The sequence below is a fragment of the Acinonyx jubatus genome, chromosome X, assembly GCF_027475565.1.
Source record: "Acinonyx jubatus isolate Ajub_Pintada_27869175 chromosome X, VMU_Ajub_asm_v1.0, whole genome shotgun sequence".
Classification (NCBI taxonomy): domain Eukaryota; kingdom Metazoa; phylum Chordata; class Mammalia; order Carnivora; family Felidae; genus Acinonyx; species Acinonyx jubatus.
The window spans coordinates 97,395,418-97,420,976 of record NC_069389.1 but is presented as its reverse complement, the minus strand read 5'-3'; positions in this window follow the sequence as shown (position 1 = coordinate 97,420,976).

The following is a 25,559-nucleotide window of genomic DNA, read 5'->3' as shown; positions in this document are numbered from 1 at the left end:
TGATTTAAAGAAATCAAAAGAAATAGAATGGCATTAGATAATCTAGATGAAATGGATAGATTTCTAGAAATACACAGCCTACCAAAACTGAATCATGAAGAAATAGAAACTCCTAATAGACTTATGATTAGTAAGAAATCCAATCAGTTATAACCTTCCTCCCAAGAGATACACAACAAAAATAATATTTGATCCGCATTGCTTCACTGGTGAATTCTATCAAATATTTAAAGAAGATATAACACTAGTTCTTCTCCAACTCTTCCAAAAATTAAGGGGAAGGGAACATTTCTGAACTTAGTGTATGAGACCAACATCACACTCATACGAATGCCAGGCAAATATACTACACTACAAGAAAACTATAGATCAATATTCCTTATGAATATTGATGTAAAAATTCTCAACAAAATACTATCAAACCAAATTCAGCAGCATATTAAAAGGATTATACATTATACATTATAACCAAGAGGAATTATTCCTGTGTGATATATATTTCTGAAATATAGCCACATGAAGAGTTTCTTGGACTATTAATAATATAAGTTCCTATTAACAATAGTTGTGTCACTACTCAGTGGATGATGGACCATTACAAGAGAGCAAATCATAATACCTCTAAACAGAGACAAAAACCAGTGCCTCTCATAAAACAGAAATTAATTCTGTAGCATAATTATCAACTTAGAACATAGACCATGGGTCTATGGTTACTTCTCAAATGTGAAATCAGTGTTAAGAATCTTATTAATGACCATTTTAACATTTATATTAAATATATTAAATACCCAGCCCTGGCTATATAATCAAAGGACAGGTTCATTTAATAGTTTTAAATACCAATACAGTACTACATCTTATTTTTCATAAATGAAAATGTCTCATCAGGAATAGCCCTTTTCCCAAGGAGCACCTTGAATTTTATAATGCCTACAAAACAACCTTTCATTTTTTTCTCATTGTTCATTACTAAACATGCATTTCTTTTTCTTTTTAATTTTTTTTTAACATTTATTTATTTTTGAGACAGAGAGAGACAGAGCATGAACAGGGGAGGGGCAGAGAGAGAGGGAGACACAGAATCTGAAACAGGCTCCAGGCTCTGAGCGGTCAGCACAGAGCCCGACGCGAGGCTCGAACTCATGGACCGTGAGATCATGACCTGAGCCGAAGTTGGACACTTAACCGACCGAGCCACCCAGGCGCCCCCTAAACATGCATTTCAAGCACCATGTGTTTACTATCACCAGATAGTAAAGTAGAATTTTTCTCTCCCATATTATTCACAAGGCAACTTAAACAAGAAAGAATGTTACTGACTCTACCCTTAGACTCACTGAAATCAAGGAGAAAATGAAATGGGATGAAACAATTACTGTTGGTCTTTTATGTATCTACATTGTCTGAATAAATATATTATCCAAATGATGTGTTAATTCTTAGTGCTATCTTTTAGAGACTATCCTTTCCCCACTAGATGTTCCTGGCTCCTTTATCAATTATTAGTTGACTATGTAAATATTAACTTTAGCTTTTTCGGAGTTCAACTTGTATTGAAAACACTCTTAATCCACAGTACACAGATGTCAGATTAGTGGTTAATCAAATGTCATAATGCATATGTTAGTTAATATATACACATGTATATACAGATATTTTAGTTTAGTCGATCTTTATGGTCAGATATTTTATTCATCCAGGGATAAAATATCTCCAAGTGTCATCTTTCCAATGTGTATTGAGATTATATATATATATATATATATATATATATATATATATATATATATTCTATATAATTTTGTTGACATTTGGTATTATTAATTAATTTATCATCAACTGGATCTCTTATTTCCCCTAAGATCACATCATCTATTTAAAGCAATGGATAGATTATCTATTGAAACTGCATTCTTTTAGCTAGTTCTTTTGGAAACTGACATTGTATCCTACAGATATTACTATTACATGTGGAGGTAAGGAAAGAAAATTTACATTGTTGGTCATAATTTGCTTGTACCCACTTGGGCTTTCATCCCTCACAAAGATATATTTATTGAGCTCCTGCCACAAAAAAAAAAAAAAACCACACAAAACAAACAAAAAAATCTTAATGATGACAAGGGTTAACAAAACACGGAAAAGACATGACCTTGTGTCTCCTGGTTTTTCCAGTGCAGATTCTGTGAATACCACTCATGTAGAGCTAATGACAGACACGTATAAAAAAGTTGGCAGTGTTAACACAACTAGGTCACTTTTTTTCCATTCCACAATAAAAATAGCAAATGGATTATTAGGCAGAATTAATTATGGGTTGACTGGCCGATTAAATCCATTTAAATAGTTGTTCTAGTAAGCCTGGTGCACAAAATCATAGATAAAAGTGCATATACAGCACTAATAGGGACAGTAGAGTGACCAGAAATGAGAAGACACAGGTTCCTTGACTAATCACTTATTTTCTATAACTTTGATTCCTCCTCAGTTACATGAAGATAATATTTCCTATATATACTACACAATATGGTTAGATTCATGGAGAAAAATAGACGTGAAATAATTTTGTGTACTTCTGTTTTAAAGTACTTTATAAAAGTGCTGGCTTTCATTTTTATTTGTTTTGCTTTACACAGCGAATAGATGTATATACAACAATAATTTTAAATGAATTTTTTCCCTGAAATAATTTATGTAAGTAGTGTTGACATCTGGAGGGGGTGATATTTTATTGATGCTGTGTTCAGTCATGTGTTAAATAAAAGGCAGAATATTCATGAATTTATTTGATAAATATTTGTTGAGCACCTACTAAGTGCCAGACATTATTCCAAGTGCAGGGGATACAGAAATGAATAAAAATATAAATATCTGTTCCTGTGGTCCTCATATTCTAGTAGAGAAAGACAGACAATGAACAAAATAAACAAGTAAATTATATAGTATGTTAGTGGTTAGTGTTATAAAGAAAAAAATAAATCAGGTAAGGAATAAAGAGTATTGATGTGAGTTTGTTCAGTTTTGAATAGGATGGTCAGAGAAGATCTCAGTGAAAGCATTTTATATTAGAGCAATTACCTGCAGATGGTAATTGGGGAAATAAAGGTCTGGGTATAGGAAACAGAATGTGCAAAGGTCCTTGAGTAGGATTATTTCCCAGGATCAGCACCAAGATCAGGGTAATTGGAGTAAGAGATCAAGGGGGAAAATAGCTAATTAGTAAGGTTGGAAAGGTAACAGAAATCCATATTGTTCAGGAAGTCATAGGCCATTGTACAGCTTTGGCATTTACTTTGACCAACATGGGCTACCACTGAAATGCTTATGTTTTAAAAGGATTAGCCTGGCTAGTATGCTGTGTGAATGCAGTATGGATGACGGGCCAAGGTGAAAGAAGGGAGAACAGAGTGATATTGTAATCACCCAGACCTGAGATGATGGTGATTTAGATGAGGCTGGCAGCAGTAGAGGTGGTGAGAATGGTCACAGTCAAGATGTTTTTTGAGTGTAGAGCCAACAGGAGGATTTACTGATAGACTGGGTTATATACAGTGTGAGTACAAGAGAGGAGTTAAGTGTGTTTCAAGGGTTTCTTTTTGTAAGTAATTGGAGGCTGTAGATTCAATAACAGACAGGAAAGATAGTAGAGATAAATTATTATTTTTAGATGAGGAGATATCAGAAATTTTGTTTTAGAATCTTCATTTCAGATGTATATTAGATACACAATTACAGATAGCAACACGGCAGTTGTATATATGAGGCTGGAGTTCAGGAAAAAATTCCTAGCTGAACATATGGATTCAGGATTCAGCACTATATAGATATTGCTTAAAACCATCGGACAGGATGACATCACCAATAGAGTGTGTATAGGGCAAACAAGATGTCCAAGCTCTGAGCCCCACCAAAATTAAGAGGTTATGGGGATGAGGTGAATGAGAAAAGGAGACTGGGAAGGATCAGATCATAATATAAGAGAAAATTCAAGAGTTTTGGGGGATCCATAAACCAAACGAAGGTGTTTATGGAGGATAGGTATTAAACCAGGTCAAATGGAATATATATTCTATACCATATATATTCATAAATTACCAAAGAAGACAAATTCAGATGATGATGATAAACTATTTTTATGGAATACTTTCTATGTAACAGACAGCATAATTAGTGCTTTACATGCATGACCTACATGCATGTAATCCTAACAACATCACAATGGGCTAGATATGATTTTTACTTTGATTTTACAGATAATTAAAGTTATCTCGACAGAAAGCAATATTCTCATACTTCAATCTTTATAGGAAAACAATTCCAATGAGCTTTCAGATCAAATGAACTTATTTTAATAACAAATGTGTCATCTCCTTTACTAGGCTAAAATTAAGCTCATAGTTAACATAATTTATGCATATACATAAAAACTCAATGTGGCGTATATAACCCAAGGAAGGATTTTAAAAGTATATGTACTAAAATGGTAAGTGTGTCAATATGTAGATACTTGGACTCAACTACAAAAGATGACACAATAAAGTAGTTCAATAATTGTACCTGTATATAGCAGGACCACAAACGTCAGAGCTAAAATGCAAACCAATTCAGGAATTTTGAATTGCCAATTCAAATGCCATGTAATTTTCTGAATGATGGGCAGGTCTTGATAAGTTCTAAACAAACCAATGTACAATGTACAGTATTCCCTCAATTATTCTCTCAATTTACATGCTAGTTACATTCTTTAAAAATTGTGTTTACCCAAATTAATCAAAATGACTTTGTTTGTATGTATCGTGGAGTTTGGTTCTAGGCTCACATAGTTTTCCAGATATTCATTTAATTCAATATGACTTACATGAATGTCTAAAAGGGCTTTCAAAAGTTGTTCAAGACACAGGACCATTTTCTGTGGTTCCTGAGCCAGTCCCTGCTCACTAAATGCCATTAGAGCCCACTCCCCACAATTATGATGGAAACTGTCCCCTGCAATTTCCAAAATGATCTCTAGGGGTTAGTGGCACTTCTTTTGAAAACCACTGGTCTGAAATGTGCTTTTTGTACTCTTTCCTGTAAATGAGTCAGAATATATTACAGCTAAAAAGACATTAACTCTCAGGGTGCTTGGGTGGCTTAGTTTGTTAAGTGTCTGACTCTTGATTTCAGCTCAGGTCATGATCTCACAGTTTATGCTCTGTACTGGCAGCACCAAACCTGCTTGAGATTCTCTTTCTCTGTCTCTCTCTGCCCCTCCCCCTTCAAAATAAATAAACTTTCAAAAAAAAAGGACACTAACTCTCAGCCAATGAAAAAGTGTTACAATAATAAATTCCATTAGAGTGGAAATAAAATAAATTCAAAATAAAGTTTTTAAATGACTGTTTCATGGCTTCTAGGTCAGCATGTGAGGATCATACCTTTCTCCCTAGCTAAAGGCACCAAAACACCAGCCTCACCAGGGCATTCCACCAAAATATTTCTTTACCATCACACAGACCCATCTGAGGCTAAAAGCCAAAGAGACCACTAATGTAGAGCAAAATTACTTGCGTTTTTTCTAGAGAGTCATGAATAATTTTCTGAGCACAAAACATTAACAGAAACACCATATGTGACTGGTGCTAGCAATATTTTGATTGGTTAATATACTAGAACTAGGCAAATTAATCTTACTTTTAAAATCCTGAATTGGAGATGGGGGAAATGCTCTAACCTTATGGCCTGAATATCAGAGATAAAGTCCTAACATCATAAAGATTCAAAAATTGAAGGGCCATGCCAAATTAAAATCTTTCAAGTTTGCTTTTACTACTAGTGGTGTGTGTGTGTGTGTGTGTGTGTGTGTGTGTGTGTGTGTGTGTGTGTGTTTTAATGAGTCAGTTAATGATATGGATAGTTTGGGGGTTTTTTATATGGACAGTTCTGCAAAGTGTCCATCTAAAATGCTGATTATGCCAAGATCCATGATAATCTAGAGGAAACAGTTATCCCAAATGAAAGCTTTCTCTTTTTAAGCAATCATTATCTCTTTTTTTCTTGGATCAACACACTCAAATGTTCTCCCTTATACAATAGTCAGGGTTTAGATGGTTTGCAATTTGAGATGTATTTATAAAAGGTGCCACTTTCAGTATACTAAATACTGACATCATCAACAGCAAAGCACAGGTGACATTTGATCTGGCCAACTTAGCCCTTCTTTTTCTGCCTTATGCTAGAAACTGCATGGCCTCCATCCTCAGTCCTGCCCTTACATCCTGACCTTGTTCCATGCAGTTTTGGAGGTATGATAAGTCATCATGTCTTCCAGGATGGCTCTGGATGACTTGGAGAATGAAATCTCCTTAATAGAACTATAGAAATGACAAAAAAGGCTTTCTTGGGCAAAAGAAAAGGCATTTTCTTTTAGATCCAATGAAGGACATTGGAATATCAGAATATTCAAGTAATGATATTGGAATATCAATATTGGAATGTCAAGTAATGACATTGGAATATTCAAGCAATGATAGCCAGCACACAAGCAAAACTAATGCTTGTGAGGAAGATCAAATCTAGAAGCCAAAAGCCAGATATGATAGTTGAGACCACAGTCATAGTAAGGATGGAGAAGAGAGTTACAAGAATAGTTGGTGTCATTTTAGCTCATCACATCTTTAAGAAGATACAAATTGTCTGGAAATTATTTGGGAGTAGTAAAAGCTAATATTTAGATAATAGAATCAAATCCCCCTAAAGAAATTTAATATGGAAATAGAGTTGTTTTGTTGTGAAGAAGGGGTGACATTCCATTTCAATTAAATTAAAGAGCTATTATGAGCTACTTTGATAAAACATGGGAAACAAACCACAGAGTCCATGAAATCTATTTCTTAGAGGGCATCAGAAAGAAAACAGATAATGCTATGTCCTGTGTGGTTGGAATCAGGTCCCCATAACTTATTATGGCTCCTTCTATCTCTAAGTTTCTAGCATTCTTTCTCCTTCCCCTCTCTAATTACCCCCTTCATTATTTTTGACAATGAGGGTACTTCTTTTTTGCTTTATTTTACACAGGAAAATAGTTACGTCTTCACATAAGTTTTTAACTAGCACACATGTTATACTTCCACAGGATTCTGATATGGAACCCCAAATCTGTCTGCTTTATCATGATCCACGGAAACCCACAAGATGGGCTGAAAAGCAAACTGTGACTTTTTCATCTGCTAGCTATGCAAATGTTCAGTTAAGGAAGGGTAACTTTTTACATGTTTGAATGTACAAATGTTCACTTTTGAGGCATCAGAAGTGTTTTTCAGAATGGCTTATCAAAGTCTGATGCTTTAGCCCCAATACATTCAAATACATTTCCTGAATACTTTGAATTGAATATTCAGTTTAGATTAGCTGGTCAATTAGCATATGTGAAATAGGGTACCAATAAAATAGAAATGTGTGCTAGAGACTTAGCTAAGGGTACAACAGTTGGAGTAACCATTTCCATATACAATTGCTATATTTAACAAAAGTATAATAAAGCTGCAGGCATTGCCTAGTTCTACTTGGCCTGTGTATAACCTTTAAGTCACCTTTAAGTTACCCATAAGGCAACCCGAGTCCCCTTTTGCTATGTACAGATTTAATGGCAGGTAATATTGCAAACTTGTATTTTTGTTTTCAGATATGCGACAGAAATTTTCCTTGTGCCTTCTGCAGTGCTTTAATAAAGATTTAACACTAATTTGCTGCTTTTTCTCTACAATAAGGGAGACAAGACCACTTTCTTGGCTACGTTGTTTGTTTTCTTATATCACGAATTTCCAGCAATTAACGTGAATTAGTAAACAATTCTGGAGCTTACTAAAATATGTTCTTACCTCAACGAGATAATTAAATTCCAAGCTAGCACTAATCCTTATTGAAAAGTTAACTTGAAGCATGAAATACACTTCTTTTAAAAATGTCTTAAAACTGTCTTTGGGAAATGTACTGGGAATGCATGCAAAAGCTTTCTAAGATTTTTTTTTCCCTAGGTGAACCAACATCTACTCAGTTTGAATGAAAAAGCTGACTTTCTCCTTGAAATGAGGTTTGCCATATGGATAGTCTAAGCTGCATCTTAAGACATATTAAAAATACTGTTTTCCTTTGGAAAAAAAAAGATCTCTCTCAATACCTAGCCAACAATCATTAGAACCTTTGTGGTCTAGTCATAAACACAATGAATCCCAGAATATTTAACAATGTATATACATGAATAATAGACTGCTTATAAAGTACTTAACTGTACCACTCAGAGTAGCTTAAAGAAAAATAAACCCAACTGAAAATTCCACTTACTAAATGGAGACCTGCCTACAATCTGTAAAGGAATTACTGAGATTTACGGGAGGTGACATTTTATAGAAAGGTTGCATTTGGCAATATATTTGTGCTAAAGAATCCAGGGCTTAATCCTACTGAATTCATATATTTCAGTTAAATCAATGACATTGGATCTAGTTAGAAAGGTTATGAAATCACTCCCCCCAAACAGTAAGGCCAAATTCAACATAAATGATGTCATTTAATAGTTGCCAATAACAGAAAGTCTGAGAATGCAGGTATTGACAGTCTCATTTGATTGAAACTCCATTTTTTAGTGAGTCCCAAATATGCTGTAAAAATTAATCTATGCTAAGATGATAGTGACAGTAGTCACTACGTCCAGGGAGGCATAGTCAAATGAATTCATTGTTTGACAGTTCCAGTTATTCTATTTCTCAATATGGGTTGACCCCATAGCTGGCTATGAATATCTTAAAATTTTCCTCAACATAAGGATTATATAACTTACATGCATCTAAAGCCCATGTCATTGTGTACAAGACATCTGGGTGATAAAACAATAATTTTACTATACTATCTCTGCCTTAGCATATAGTACAAACTCTATAGAGAAAATTTATATTGGTGCTAATATCTATTAAAATTTTGGAAGAAAAAACAATAGGGCTTTAACTTTTGAAAATACTAGAGTGTGCAAGATTTCAAAAGAGGGAACAGAGGTAGTTTCAACCTGCAAAAAGGTGCAATGCAAAATGTAGTGGGAAAATTGATATGACAGGGATTCTTAGTGTGAGGTGTTTGGATCTCTAGGGAGACCAAGGATGATAAATGTATTCTTCTCAAAATTTTCCCATGTTGTACATGTACATTCATACATATTTATATATTTCAGGTATTGTTAATCAAAACAATGGGATTATACTATACGCACTGTTACATAAACTGAACTTTTCAATGTTTTCCCCATTGTTCTATGCTAATGTATATAAATAGACATCACAGTTTTTAATGGTCCCATGGTATTCAGTTAAATGGCTGCATCATAATTTAACTCCCTAATGATTTGTCCATAGGCTGTTTCTGATTTTTTCATAAGCATACACAACATTACATTGAATATCTATCTGATTTTTTTCATAAGTATAGACAACATTACATTGAATATCTATATCTATACCTATATTCATAATTCCAATAGGGAAATTTCTTAGATGTAGATTGTCCGCATTAAAAGAGAGGCCCATTTTTAAAACTTTTGACAATTATTGCTGAATTAACCTCCAGAAATATTTTACCAATGTAAACTCTCACCACTAGTCCTTTATGTATCTTATTTCTCCACCTCCTCTTCTCCCTTAGGTATTATCATTCTTTTTATGTTTTTCCAAATCTGATTTGTAAAATAAATGTTTTAATTTGGAGTCTGTTGATTATTAGTGAATTGGAAGTCACTAGTGAATATGAACTCTGGAAATTCAGGCCATTCCCAATCCAGCTCTGTCTCCCTGTTACTTTGCAAACTACCTTTAACATTTTGCTGTTCTTTTCTGGAAAAAGTAGGATCAGTGGCTTAAGACATTTTGATTCTTTTGACTGGCCCCTGTGAATGTGTTTATCCTGCTTATAGAAGATTCGCAGCCTCCATCTTTAAGTATTAGTCCTGCCACATTTAGTGATAAGCCAGCTTTTGGCCTCAACATTTTGATTTCCAGCTAAATCTGAATATACTATTGGTTTCTATGTATGTTGGCTTGACATAAAGCCTGGTGTATAGTTACAATTTGTCCCCCAAAGAATTAATTTTATTGGAAAGGGATATTTATATCAGAGTCTGGGTAGGGCAGAGGATAATTATAATTCTCCTATGGAAATGAAATTCCTAAGATAATAGACTTCAAGGGCTGAAGTACTCATAGAAAAGATCATCGTGGCACTCATGGGAAATTTCTGTCACTGAGTTTATGGAAAGCAGTGGAGTTTAATGGAATGAACTTCAAGGAGGAAGTAACTTTCTTCATTTTCACCTTGATTCTCCAAATTCACAATGTTGACGCATTCCTCCTTCTCTTTCCCTACATGGAATCTCAGGCTGGCTAATGGTAACAAAACCTGTTTCACGATAAATTGGCACGGTATTTTGGTCTAGACTGTTAAGATAGCCTGTTACTTTAAGATGTGGGGATCCTTGGCACCCATTCAATTTTCCTCAGTCTGTGATCTGAAGAAACCTGAGGGTGAAAGCATTTCATTTTAATATGTCGCATGGGATTTGGGGGGACAAAGTATTTTCAACATGATCAAGGAAATACAAGTCTTGTGATTCAGTTACTGGTAAGCTTCGATAGGCATGGTTTCAAAACCTCATTTACCCTCTGTTGTAGAAGGGCTTGGGGATACAAATAATACAGTCTCGGCTCTGGATGAGTTGCAATTCACTTGGAGAGACAGGCCACACATAGAGGATACAATTGGAGGGCAATTCTGTGGGAGTTGGCTAAGTTTCTGTCACGATTGATTCTGGCAGATGCAATCCTGCTAAAACCCCTGTTGCTGGGACTTGTTTTTGGCCTTCTCCTGTCACTTGGGGCAGTCAAACATGGCAATACGTTCTAAACAAGGCCAAATAAGCCTCAGAAATCTTCAATGGGTACACTAATTAGAATGAGAAAAATATTATTTTCCAGAAGACATCAAGTGTGAAACCTGATTCTCACCGACCTTTGCCGAAATCCCATAATTTCTGAAAAGAAGTTACCTTCAGTAACCTACTAAAATGCACATCTTTCTTTTTTTCTTTCGAAATTTATTGTCAAATTGGTTTCCATACAACACCCAGTGCTCATCCCAAAAGGTGCCCTCCTCAATACCCATCACCCACCCTCCCCTCCCTCCCACCCCCCATCAACCCTCAGTTTGTTCTCAGTTTTTAACAGTCTCTTATGCTTTGGCTCTCTCCCACTCTAACCTCTTTTTTTTTTCCTTCCCCTCCCCCATGGGTTTCTGTTAAGTTTCTCAGGATCCACCTAAGAGTGAAACCATATGGTATCTGTCTTTCTCTGGATGGCTTATTTCACTTAGCATCACACTCTCCAGTTCCATCCACGTTGCTACAAAGGGCCATATTTCATTCTTTCTCATTGCCATGTAGTATTCCATTGTGTATATAAACCACAATTTCTTTATCCATTCATCAGTTGATGGACATTTCGGCTCTTTCCATAATTTGGCTATTGTTGAGAGTGCTGCTATAAACATTGGGGTACAAGTGCCCCTATGCATCAGCACTCCTGTATCCCTTGGGTAAATTCCTAGCAGTGCTTCTGCTGGGTCATAGGGTAGGTCTATTTTTAATTTTCTGAGGAACCTCCACACTGTTTTCCACAGTGGCTGCACCAATTTGCATTCCCACCAACAGAAAATGCACATCTTTCATAAAGGTCACCTCATAATCATTCCACCAATTTGCCATGTAGGCCTAGCTTGCCATCAAGAGAGAATGATTCCTCAAAATGCACAAGCACACTGTCCTTAGAGCCATCCCTGTGTAGTGAAAAATGGTTGCCTTTGGAATAAGACAGACTTGATTTTATGCCTCCCTTCTGCCTCTTCCTAACTAGGCAAGTTTGCATCGTGGTTAAAAGGAAAGAGCCTAGAGACAAGCAGCCTGATTTCAAATGTCAGCATTACCACTATTTAGATGATCCTGAGCAAGTTACTAAACTTCTCTGTGCCTCAGTTAGTTTATCTGTAAAGTATGAATAACCATAGCTTCTATTTCATATGTAGTTCTTAGAAGTAAATGACTTTACATATATAAAACACTTAGGAGAATGTCTAGCACAAAGTAACCACTACATATGATTACGTCATATTGATGAGAATGATGATCGTGATCATGATAATGGTGATGGTGGTAGTGGTGGTGGGACGAGAGATCATTTACATCTCAGAGTTATAGACCCCTAATCTGTAAAACTAGAGATAATGCTACCTATTTCCCAGGAGTAAACAGATAAGCATATGAAGGATTTGATATATGGCATCAACTACATAAATATGTTGTCCACCACCCTACCCTAGCCATTCTTTCTTTTGTCTATAGAAGAAAGGAAATGGCAGAGTCAGGAATTGAGAGCTTAGTTTATTTGCTTTTCTTTTAACATCACTGACCCCACAGCTTAAACATGGTCCTTTAGCACTTATAGTAGGCTAACTCAATTCCTGACATATCCCGCAAAGTTTTTATGCAACTCAGTCTCAAGTTCTTTTTGGTAATGTAACACTTATTTGAGATATTTCAAAACCATTATAATTGATGGAGCAATTTGGGGTGTGTCACAAACACTGAGTCACTCCTCTTATCTAGGAAAGGTTGTGTTCCTTAGAAAAGCCATCTGGCTATCAAATGGACGCACACAGCGAAATTGATGGACAAAACTTCCCCTGATTCATTATCCTGCAAGTTAGCACCACTGCAAAATCTTCTAGCGTTCAATAAACATTCACTGAACTCCTTCCATATGTCTATAGAAACATATTGTCTACATTCTCTCCTGAAAGAAGGATTTGTTTGTTGACCTAGCTGCTAAAAGTGCACTCAGTCCTTTCAGGAACTATCCAAAGTTATACCCTGTTAGGGGAAACCCATATAATGACCTTTCTGAGGTAGAGTTATCAAAGTCTAGCAATTTTAGCCAAATGAAGACTATTCTAGTTCTAGAGCTCCTTGTGGGGTTGGACGAGGCTATTGGAGCTGCATTGTAGCTTAACTTTTCCCTTTAATCAGTTCAGATTTTGGAAGGGTTTGAAAGCTGAGCAATGTTTCTTAGGCTGGATAAAGCATACATGCCTATAACTTTTACAATTTACCATTTGCAAGATACACTGTTTTATTCCTCAATTGTTTAAGCTGGTTTTCTCTGAACCATCCACTCTTTATTTATGTCTTCTGGTTACTTTGGGGAGAGGTTCAAGAATATCCTCCCTCTTCCAAAGAAAGGAAAGCTAGCCAATTCAATCTAGGTTCAAAATCCTTATCTTAAATATCATCAGATATTGAAAAGTTAGCAAATCATGTTGGCCCTTTTATCCAACTATCCAAGATGCACACCTGGACAATGAAATAGAGGACTGATATTTAGGGCTCAGAGTTTGAGAATCTTTGCTTTGTGTATCATCCATTCTGAATCTAAAAAAATTGATTAGAAGCATTCTTTAGGGGTCCCTGGGTGGCACAGTGGGTTGAGCATCTGACTCTTGATTTTGGCTCAGGTCATGATCTCACAGTTCATGAGATCAAGCCCCGTGTTGGGCTCCATGCTGATAGTGTGGAGTCTGTTTGGGATCCTCTCTCTCCCTCTCTCTCTGCACCTCCTTTCTTTCTTTCTCTCTCTCTCTCTCTGTCTCAAAATAAATAAACATTAAAAAACAACAAAAAAAGCATTCTTTATATCACTGGTTGTCAACTAGGAGGCACAATTTTCCAACACCCCAAACCCCGAGGGGATATTTAGCATATTCTGGAGGCATTTTTTGGTTGTTACAACTGGAGAGAGTCTTACTGACATCTAATGGGTGGAGGCCAGGGATACTGCTAAACATTCTATAATGCACAGGACAGCCTCCCACAACAATTTTCTGCCCCAAAATGTCAACAGTGTTAAAGTTGAGAAACCATGCTTTAGTTACATCTATCCTCATCTTACGTGAATGCTCACATCCAGAGGCATGGAATTGTATTTTCATTCATTTCCAAATGATAGTAGCCACTCAGTGTTTCCATGACCGTACCTGAAACAGTTCTCAGTAAAAATTTAGGCTTTTCTGTCCAATAAAGCAGACGTTGGCCATATATGATACACTTGAAATATGGTTGTTCCAAACTGGTATGTGCTGTAAGTATAAAATACTCACCAGATTTCAAAAACTTAACTATTTTTAAAAAGTAAGATATATCATTAATAGCTTTTGAATTATTATATATTAAAATTAAAATGTTTCAGTATCTTGGGTTAAATGAAATATATCATTAAATCCATCTTATCTGTTTTCACTTCTTAAATGTGTCTAGTTAAAAAATGTAAAATTACATATACAGCTTGTATTATATTTCTATTGGACAATGCTGATCTATATGACTGCTCATCTTTATCAATTTCCATATAGTCTCCTAAGAGATTCAGATCCTTCTGCCAATCGATCAGCACACCTAGGACCTACTGGGAATCCTATTCTGTTCAATCCCTTGGAGCTGTGGTTTCAAAAACTCAACATATGAAGAATATGACACAGTTACATAACTTTTCTTTTCTATCCAGAATTGTCCACATCCTATGCTAGTCATCAGAATAGACTCCCAATGTCTCAATGATGAACTGCTGTTTCCAGAGTATTCTTCTTACAAATACCATAAAAAATTGCCTGTAGGAGTTTCTCTATGAAGAAAGCTGTGATTCTACCTTGGCAGGAGAAGCATAAAACTCTGGATGTTGTTGATAGTGACAGAAGGCCATGATTGAAGAGACATAAGGAAATACGAAGATTAATGAAGAAAAGAGCAAAAAACTAAAGTCTTTCTAAAGAAAGGACTTCAAGGTGATGACCTTCTCACTTTTCTCTGAGAAAAGAGATGCTTAGCTTGGTAAAATGGAAGCAGCACAGGACTGAGAGTTAGATGCCTGAATTCTAGTGATATTTCTGCCATGTGCTCACTGTGTGACTTTGGGTGAACCGCTTAACTTTCCTAAGCATCAAATTAACATGTCTGTAAAATGAGGGGGAAAAGCCTCAAAGACTGTTGTTCATATCATATGAGAAAGTGTATGTAAAATACTTCCGAAATGTAAAGTTAGGCACATATAAACAAATAAGTGTTATTAAATGACTACTCCTTTTAAATGTCTTGAATATACAGAGTGTATTTGAAAATGTGGCTTAGGGGTGCCTGGATGGCTCAGTCAGTTGAGCATCTGACTTCGGCTCAGATCATGATCTCATAGTTCGTGAATTTGAGCCCCGCGTCAGGCTCTGTGCTGACAGCTCAGAGCCTGGAGGCTGCTTTGGATTCTCTGTGTGTCTCTCTTTGTTTCTCCCCTGCTCCTGCTCTTTCTCTTAAAAATAAATAAAAACTTCAAAAAATATTTTAAAAAAGAAAATATGTGTGCCAAAGGTAATAAAAGATAACAGTAGTTCCAAAAATTTACGACTGACATCACTCTGAGGTTGTAGGTCCAAAAATGAACCGACTTAAAAAGCAGTGCTCTGTTTTCAACAAAACAATGGTTATAAACTGGTTGTTTTCAAAATAACTAGTTGTTTGTTTTTAATGGTGTTTTTGAAATGATGGAAAAACACCATTTGTGCTTATATATTTGTCTCCCAACTACTATCAGCTCTAACCATGTTGCCAGTGTCACAATAGTAGCATTGTATTTGGAATAATGATGTTCCACGGTTGTGGTTAAAGGAGTCAGGCTTTTACACTCAAAATACTTCAAGGCAAAAAAGGACTCCTTGTTCAACAGTTGGGTGTATTTTTTGTTAAAGTATCATCAGTAAAGAGGAAATAAACTATAGCACAATCTAAAGACATTTATGGATTTGTATATTTTGGTAAGCCTCTGAGAAGAGTTAAAGATACATCACCACTTAAACTTTCCTCAGAGTTAAAAATCGGCTCATTTTCAGTATTTAAACTTAAAATTTCTCTGACTATATATGAAGCAGTGATGACAACTGGATATTAAGTCATCACATTGGACTTTTACATTTTTTTGGTGATGGCTTACCACTCTCATAAACAAAAGACTTATTTTATCTTTTTGGTTATCTACTTACCTAAATTGAGAGGGCATAACATTATCTCTGAGCCTTGTGCTGTTACCTTTTTTTTTTTTAAGTAGGTTCTACACCCAGCATGGAGCCCAAAACAGGTCTTGAACTCATGACGCTGAGATCAAGACCTGACTGAGATCAAGGGTCAGACACTTAACCGACTGAGCCACCCAGGTGCCCTGCTACTACCTTCTTGACTCACCCAAGATTGTCTACAACTGTCTTGAAGGTATAAGTGGACTTTACCAAGTAGAAGTTATAAGTGAACAACAAACACCTGCTCAATGAATGAATGAATCTACAACTACTCTGTTATTATTTCTTTCCATTTGCTTTGCTTCTAAAATTTTTTTCCCTAGGTTTTGGGTTCTTTTTCTTTGGGGCTCGACTTTTCCCATTCCTGTGTCTTGGTGGCATAAAGAAGAGATTGGAGATTATGGTCACCTGGTATATCTGTTTATCAGAAGCATGAATATTTGAGACCAACTTCTGCTCTGAGAGCAGTAATTTTCCGTGTTTATCAGTGTTCTCCTGATAGGTGTTTACTGATTACATTGTATCAAATTGTTCTTAACATCTATGACTCAGAAAGCAAATGTATTTGATACCCTGAAAACCACTGATAATTATTAAAGAATTTGCAGCTGTGAATTTGTGCCATACCAAGATATCATTTAAAAGCACATTTTAAAAAAATATATGATTTTTCAAACAGTTATTTCTCAATGGTTGGTATTTGAAGTTGGCTTAGGCTGTCATAACAAAATATCACAGACTGGGCAGTTTAAACAACAGAAATTAATTTGCTCACAGTTCTGGAAGCTGGAAGTCCAAGGTCAGAGCACCAGCGTGGTTGTTTTCTGGTGAGGGCTCTCTTCCTGCCTTGTAGACTGCCATTTTTTCACCATGTCCTCACATGGCAGGGAGAAGATGGCTCTGATGCCTCTTTCTCCTCTTATAAGGGCACCAATCCCATCATGAGGGTCCCATTCTCATTACTTCATCTAAACCTAATCACTTCCCCAAGGCCCCACTCCAAATACCATCACATGGGTTTGGGGGGGAGCAGTGTTAGGGTCTTAACATATGAATTGGGGGAGGGAGTTGGTAAAAAAAAAAAACTAAAGCTTCTCCTGATACTTTGAAATTATAGCAGAATATATACTGCAAACCCGGTGCTGTTTAGAAGAAATGTTACTTCAGTGACTCCCTGTTGTTTAGAGTTTCAATTTTTTATCCTCAACATGCATATCCCTAATCTGGTCATATTAGTCTCCTTCATAAACTCTGTCAAAAAAGGTAGAGGCTTCTCCTCACTGACCCCTAAATATACTTCATACTATTTTGGTAGCCCTAGTTGTATGCATTTGTTAATTCAATTCCTTTGCTTAAAATGGTCTCTCTAATCCTTTCTCCTTATATAATCATTATCAAGAATTTTGATACTAAATAATTGCATGGAGTAAATAGTAAGCACACAGTTGATTTTAGTTAAGTGCTTAACATGGATTATCTCCTCTAATCCTTGCAACAACCCAATGAGGCAGATAAGATTATGATGCCTTTCACAGATAAGAAACTCAAGACAAAAAGGTTAAGTAATTTGTTCAAAGTCCCATGGGACACACTACATAATGGCAAAGCTTGAACTCAAACCCAGTTTTATCTGACTACAAGATCCACGTTTTAACCTTTGGGTTAGGCTTCCTGGAGTCAGCATTCTGAACACAATTTCGTTTACAGAATGTAATTAATTAAAGATTGTGAATAGTTCCAAACAACAATTTCCACTGACGATGATTCAGTGACTTTATTATTTTTTAAGAGTTAGAAAACATTAGTTATTAACTCCGTGGAAAAACACATATAAAGGGTAACATCTGCCAAAAACAAATATTATCCAACAAACATTTCATGACCAAATAGGCTCCTTTTTAGAAAATAGAATATCCTTGGAAGTTGATGGAAATGGCTTCTCAGACCTTCTTAAAGAAAGCTTAAAGTAGCAAACATTAGCTGACTTATTTGAAAGAAAGAAAGAAAGAAAGAAAGAAAGAAAGAAAGAAAGAAAGAAAAGAAACAATTACATTTCCCATAATCAATATGATATCATTTATTTTTCGGCAGCGCCAAGTGGATGGAAGTGAAATGTTTGCATTGCCACTGACTGCTCGGACTCACATATCTCTCGTTCTCAATCAAGATACTGAATGTACAGCATGGACCCAAGGGCAGAGTGGATATAATGTGCATAGATCTGTTTCAAGCATGATGTTATTTAAAGCCATACTACAACACCAAATGGAATGTTTTGCACCACAACACAATAGTCATTTCTACATAGGACAGACACAGACTCCTCACCAAATAATACATTTACTGAAATTAATGAATGAACATTGTGAATGCCTACTATACGTCTGTCACCACTGGGGACAAGGCAGTAAACAAGAGAGTCTTATTAGGGAGTTATCACTCTAGAGGAAAAGACAAAAGGTAAATATGTAATTAAAATATTATATACATGCACACAATTCTGTAAGTGTCTTGAATAGGAGGATCTGACAGTATGGGGATTCATGGTTTCCTTCTTTACGCAGTGATACTTGAGCTGGGGCACCTGGTGACTCAGTTGGTTGAGCATCCGACTCAATTTCAACTCAAGTCATGAGATCAAGCCCCGTGTCTGGCTCTGCATGGGGCATGGAGCCTGCTTAAGATTCTCTCTCTCCCTCTCTCTCTTTCCCTCCCCCCCCCCCACCCTGCACACATGTGCTCTCCCACTCTCTAAAATTAAAAATTAAAAATTAAAAGTGATACTTGAGCTGAAACCTGAAGGATGAAGATTTGGTCAGATACAGGGATGAAGGGGACTCACAGAGGAGGGGAACACTCTAGGCAGAGGGAAAAGCAGGTGTTAAAGGTCCAGGAGAGGGATTAGCACATTCTAACTGAGAAGGCCAGGATGGCTAGAACATAAATAGCACAGAGTTGAGTCAAGTATGAGTGGAACTTGTAAAGATCTATTAGTGACAGTTTCTTCAGGGACCCGTAGATGAGGTATATGTATTGTAGGCTAAGACAAAGGGGAAGCCACTGAATTATTTCTTAACCCATGAGAGAAAACTATTTGGAAAGTTCAGGTCAAGCTATATTAGGAAGGATGGGGAAATATCACTTTCAGGCATCTATTGCATCCCATGGACTATGTCTGATTTTTACATATATTTATCTCATGTAACTTTTGCTATATATCAATCTATCTCAAAACCTGGTGACTTAAAAATAAGAAACATGTACAGTATAACCTTGAATTGTGAATAACTTGTTCTGTGAGTGTTCTGCAAGACAAGCCAACATTTCTAATAAATCTTAACTTGATAAATGAGCAATGTCTTGCAATATGAGTAGTTCATGACACTGAATATCACATGATCACAACTGAGCCGATGGTTCTTCTCTCTTTGTCTCTCTGTCTCTCTTACTGCAGGATAGTGGGTGATTGTCAAGGCAATGTCACATTTCTGCAAAATCCTCAAAAGGAGGCAAAAGCAAGTTGGATAGGTTGGAATAGGTTCCTTATTAAATTTGCATGAAAAGAAAGAGACTCCATTGGAGCCAATAGATAGCAGTGATTCCATTAGTGATAGTGAAAGTCATCCTACACAATAACCCTCCTCTCTCATCTCCCTCACACCAGCCACAAAGGATTTCAAAGGTTAAGTGCAGGTTAATTTGTTGATTTTTCCTTATAGTTTGTATTTTCTTTATTATTTTGTATTATATTACAGTATTGTAATCATTTTTATATGAATATTTTTGGGTGTGGAACAAATCATCTGAGTTCCCGTTATTTCTTATGGGGAAATTCACTTTGATATACAAGTGCTTTGGATTACAAGCATCTTTCTGGAATGAATTATGCTCGCAAACCAAGGTTTTACTGTATTTGGTTCATGATTTTGCAGGTTGGGAATTTGGGCTGGACTCATCTGGACAGCTTTTTTGATTATCTTGGTTGGGCTCATTCATACTTCTGTAGTTAGCGTCTGGAAGTTGGCTTCTTGTCAACTGTAACAATATGGGTGGATGGGTCAGGTATTTCTTATCGTCCAGAAGGCTAGCTCAGGCTCCTTTTATTTGGTGGCTAGGTTCCAAAAGAGGAAGGAGAGGGCAAGATTCAATGTTGAAGCATTTTTCAAGCCTCTGCTTGAAACATGTTTGCCAATGTTTAATTGAGCATAGTTTATCACATGGTCAATTTCAGATTTAAAAAGTGGAGAAATAGACTGCCTTTTGAGGGAAGGAGCTGCAAAGCCACATTGAAAAGTGACACGCATGAAGGAATGGGAAGAATGATTGAGGCTCTTTTAAAACAATCTACATCAACATTATCACCACTCTTCAAAATAACCAGGAAGGTAGATATGCATATTCACACTTTAGAGAGGCAAAAATAGAAGTTCAGAAAGTTTGTTTTTTAATTTTTTTATTGTTTATTATTTCTGAGAGAGAGACAGAGAGACAGAGAGCAAGCAGGGCAGGGGCAGAGACAGAGGGAGCCACAGAATCGGAAACAGGTTCCAGGCCCTGAGCTGTCAGCACAGAACCTGACACGGGGCTTGAACCCACAGACTGCAAGATCATGACCTGAGCTGTAGTCAGCCGTCCAACCAACTGAGCCACCCAGGCGCCCCAGAAGTTCAGAAAGTTTGAATGACTTGCAAATATTACACATTGGCAGAGCATGGATTAGAATGCAGCTTTGTCTAACTACAAATCCTATGTTATTTCTACCATATGAGGCATCTTCCTGGACAATCTTCTTGCCAATTATTGGGAGCTATTGAAGATCCTTAATATTGATGAAACTTGGTAAAAGCTGTCCCATGAAGATGGTTCCATGTGTGTTGGATGGATGAGACAAGACTGCAGGGACATTTCTCTGTGTGGCAGAGATCAGAACCATGCATAGGATTTCGGGCATGGACACAAGCATCTTCTAGTAACCAGAGAACATAGCTAAATGTTCAGGACCCTACATGCAGCCATTTTCTACCATCATTCCAGAAAAAAATCTTCGTATATTTCCACAGCAAATATTTTTCTTCTTACAGCTGCTTGATGGGATCAGGTTCAGAAACTAAAGTTCACATAGTTCTCAAGTCCTTGTGTTGCCATAAAATAAAACCACCATAAATAATAAAAAGTAGCACTTCATTAAAAATCATTTGTTAGTTACCCAATCCATTCCAAAATACGCTGAATAAGAAATGTTCGCTGCACCTCCTATTTAAAATTGAACAAAATGTCAATTTCAGCGAATAAAGGTGTCCTATCACAGAATGCACTTTTATGGGAAGAATTAAATTTAATATCCAATTGGCCCCTGAAGACCCTTTTATCATTAATGAGCACACATTGCTTATTGCATCTCAGTACTTGGTTCTGAATAAATCATGAAATGTAAATATCTCATAATTCCATAAAATGAATAGTTACTTCCCTAAGGGATGGAGCTTTCAAAAAGATTTGTGGAAAATAGCCATCGATCTTCATTTCCTGTTTCCCCTGTGTAGCCAACATTTCCTATTTCAGGAAATATTTTGTTCCTGATCATAGAACTTTTTGTTGTCAGTTTCTTTCTTACCCTGGTTCTTTGAGGTAATGGCTCAGCTCCTATCACTGTCTACCACACACACTCTAATTATGAAACACATGCATAAGTCATAGAGGTTTCTGTTCATTTTATTTTCACAGGAGCTAATCTCAGTCTCCATCCAGTGTATCTCGAGAGAGTTATTCACAGTCAAGGGTAGAAAATGCAAAACACTGTAAAAGTAGGAGCTGAAGTTTTGCTCCCTATTCCACAGCTTCTTAACTATGTGGCCTTGAGGAACATGCCACTGTTTAGGGCCTTGTGTATCTAATTACGAAATGGGAGTACTTAAAAATATTAACAAAAAATAATGATAATCCCCGAAAAGGCTAACCTGGATATCTCAGAGACAGAGACAGGGAGAGATCCTCTGAGTCCTTTGAATCCATTAAGACCATAAATAGAACACCAAAGCAGTTTCCCAAGAAATAGTATTGCCAGTAATACCAAACTTGGCTTGAGGAGGGACTGTTTCCCGAGTAAGAGTAATGGAGGCACAAAATTTCAGAGGTGAAGACACTGTAACCAGAAAATGCAATTTCTTCTGTCCCCTGGGGTCAGGACAGCCTAGGACTTTGAACAGATACATTTTAAAAGGATGGTATTAGCTTTCTGGCACTTGGTCTCATATTCTGCCAGCTGCAGAAACAATCAATGATAGGAAGATGCTCACGGCTGGGATTCCTAAGACCTGGCTTCTAGTCCTATTTCTCTACTTCCTGCCTAGATGATCTTGGGTGAATTTCTTCCTTCTCTGAGGCTCAGTTTTATCATCCGTAAAGTTAGAAGATACAATTTTACTGTATGAGTGGAATTTATTAAGCAGGATGTCATCTGCTATCACAAAAGAATTGGTAGCCTAATTATACCTTTTCAAGCTAAATGAGTTCTGAGCCTTCCTTTCTGGGGTGTTACATGATCAATATGCAGTTCAGATTTTTATAGTGTCAGCTCTCAGTAATATTGAGAAGTAGGGGGTTTCTAAGTACAGTCATTTTCACCCTCTCTTTAAGTGTCCTACACAAACTACATAGCTTCACTCATGGTTCACTTCAGCTGCCATTTTCTCAAACGACATGTCCTCAAAACATGGGGAGAGATAAATGAGCTGCGGGTAGTGATGACTGTACCCTGGATGAAAAACTTAACTGCAATAAGCCCTCTCCCTAATCCCAAAAGTGAATGAAAAATTGTTGGGTAGAAAATAGATATGAAAATGCTAATGAATGAGTAATTAAAGAGTATGCATCTTTATTATGGTCTTGAGAGCAATAAACTATTATCACTTTTACAGTCAATAATTAACCCGAGTGATAAATAGTTATGATGATGAAGATGATGGTGGTGATGATGATGATCATGATGAGTATGATGAATTCTCATATTCAGAAAGAAAGTCCACCTGTGGCACTGGGTGCTTCAGGTTTTCGGAAACTCAAATGATTTATTTCCACTATAGAAAGGTTACTAAATCCATAAAATTTTGTTAAACAGCTTTGACTGATAAAACTTGACACAGCAAGATGATGATGTGTGCCTTGGTTTAAAATGCTCATTTTTATTCTTCCTTTTTACTCGTCAGCCACCAAACTGAATCTCCTGCCTTCAGAGCATAAGACTTCTGGTAAGCTCTGAGTCTTCTAGAAAATTGATTTTCCAGGGCACATTGCTGCTAGTGCCGCATGCTGATGAATGACCCTGCTAGTGAAACACAATTTCTACTAAATCAACAAATAGTTGTTATAAAGGCTCTAAGTCTTACTCTAGTCCTATAACAAAAGCTTCCATCTACTGCTCATTAATCCTTGTATGTGAGAGTCAAACGATGGGGAAAACTCCAGTAAACCCTCTTCTTTTCTTAATTCTTTTCTAGTTATTTCCTAAAATTGTGAGGAGGAAACCTGATTCTGAGGAAAGAATGGTGAGATTTCATGCGGGTCATCATATTTCGAAGGGGATGGGATCATCCAAATGTCAGTGGAAATGTCCTCCCATTAGGTTCATGTCATCCATAAGCTTGTCGAATTGTATTTGATGAAGGGAGGGAGAGAAGAAATGGGGAAGGGAAGGAGCAAGGGAAAAGGGGAAGAAAAGGAGGAAGATTAATACTCAGGGAGCACACCTCATGATTGTTGGACTTGGAGCTACACAATGATGAGTCATTCTTATAGGATCCAGAGGAGAAAAGTGTTTCTTTGTAATGTATTTTTCTCTTGGTTGTGATCATACCAGTGTTTCACTGAGTTGAGGTTATATTAAAGGAGAATCATCATGATCATCATCATATTTATTATTATTATATTATTACAACCAGTCCTAACAATTATACTTGGGTGTGTCTACCCAATATTTACTCCCAGCAATTTTGCAGCAGTCAACCTGGTTTTTCCCACTCATGCAGTACTACTTTTGTGTAGGCAAGAAATTCTTTGTAAGCAACGTGAGGGGTCTGCAGACAGCCTGATGTTAACAATGATGTAACACCATACTGACAGGCTTCAGGTATCAATTAGCAATACACTTATCATCTTTCTCCATGGGATGCTACTAAACCAGAATTATTATCTCCATTCATTAGGACCACGAGCTTTTAATTATTTTTTTTAAAGTAAGCTCTCTGCCCAACATGGGGCTCAAACTCACCACCCTGAGATCAAGGGTCATATGCTCTACACACTAAGCCAGTCAGATGCCCCTTCTTTTTTCTAATGGTTATTAATTTTTGAGACACAGAGACAGAGTATGAGTGGGGGAGGGGCAGAGAGAGGGAGACACAGAATCCAAAACAAGCTTCAAGCTCTGAGCTACCAGCACAGAGCCTGATGCGGGGTTCCAACTCACAAGCTATGAGATCATGACCTGAGCCGAAGTTGGATGCCCAACAACTGAGCCACCCAGGTGCCCCTAGGATCATAAGCTTTTTCATAGTAAGGCAGGATTGTTACCTAATGGTCTTTTTAATGAATGAATGAAGCTATCTTTCTTCCTAAAATAATTGAAAACTGCTGATGGAGGCCACACATTTACTGGACTATAATTTTTACCTCTTTCCCCCAGAAGCTATTTTACAAATAGGCAGACCCAATTTCTCTACACTGTTGCATGTCTCCATAGTGTGTCAACATTTAGAAGTGACTGATGGCAGGGCCCACTGCTACTCTGTCTCCATTTATCCCAAAGGAAAATCCTAGGCCTCATTACTGAAAATTCCACAATACACTTTCTTTTCTCTAGGACCTGGGCTACAATGCCTTCATTCATTATGTACACCTCTGCTATGTCCCAACAAGAGATCCATCTAGGGATCTTTCCTTTGGGCCCATCACTCAAGGAGGAGGATGCCCGAGGAGTCCTCAGGTGAGCAGTTGTTATTTGAATTATAAGAAGAAGAAGAATATGCTAGAGGGCAGGGAACAATCAAGAGGACATAGAGTCTGTAGCTCTCCACTCTAATACTGCCTTCCCTGCAGTCTTAGGACAGAAGAGGAAACAGAAGACTTGTCCATCGTTAAGGTATGTGTTCTGTGATGCTCCTGCTTTTGAGAGGATACAGAAGGTAACTGGTAACCTCAATCTCCCTTCCTAGAGATGGCTGGTCAGAGCTAGGGCTTTTGTCTGGGGCTCTACAACACAGAAAACTATGCCTAGTGAATATGAATCTCACTTATTTTGTGTTCTTATCTACAAAAATAACCAGGCAGAGATAAGGGACAATGGACCTCATTACCTAAAACATGAACTTCTGAATAATCTT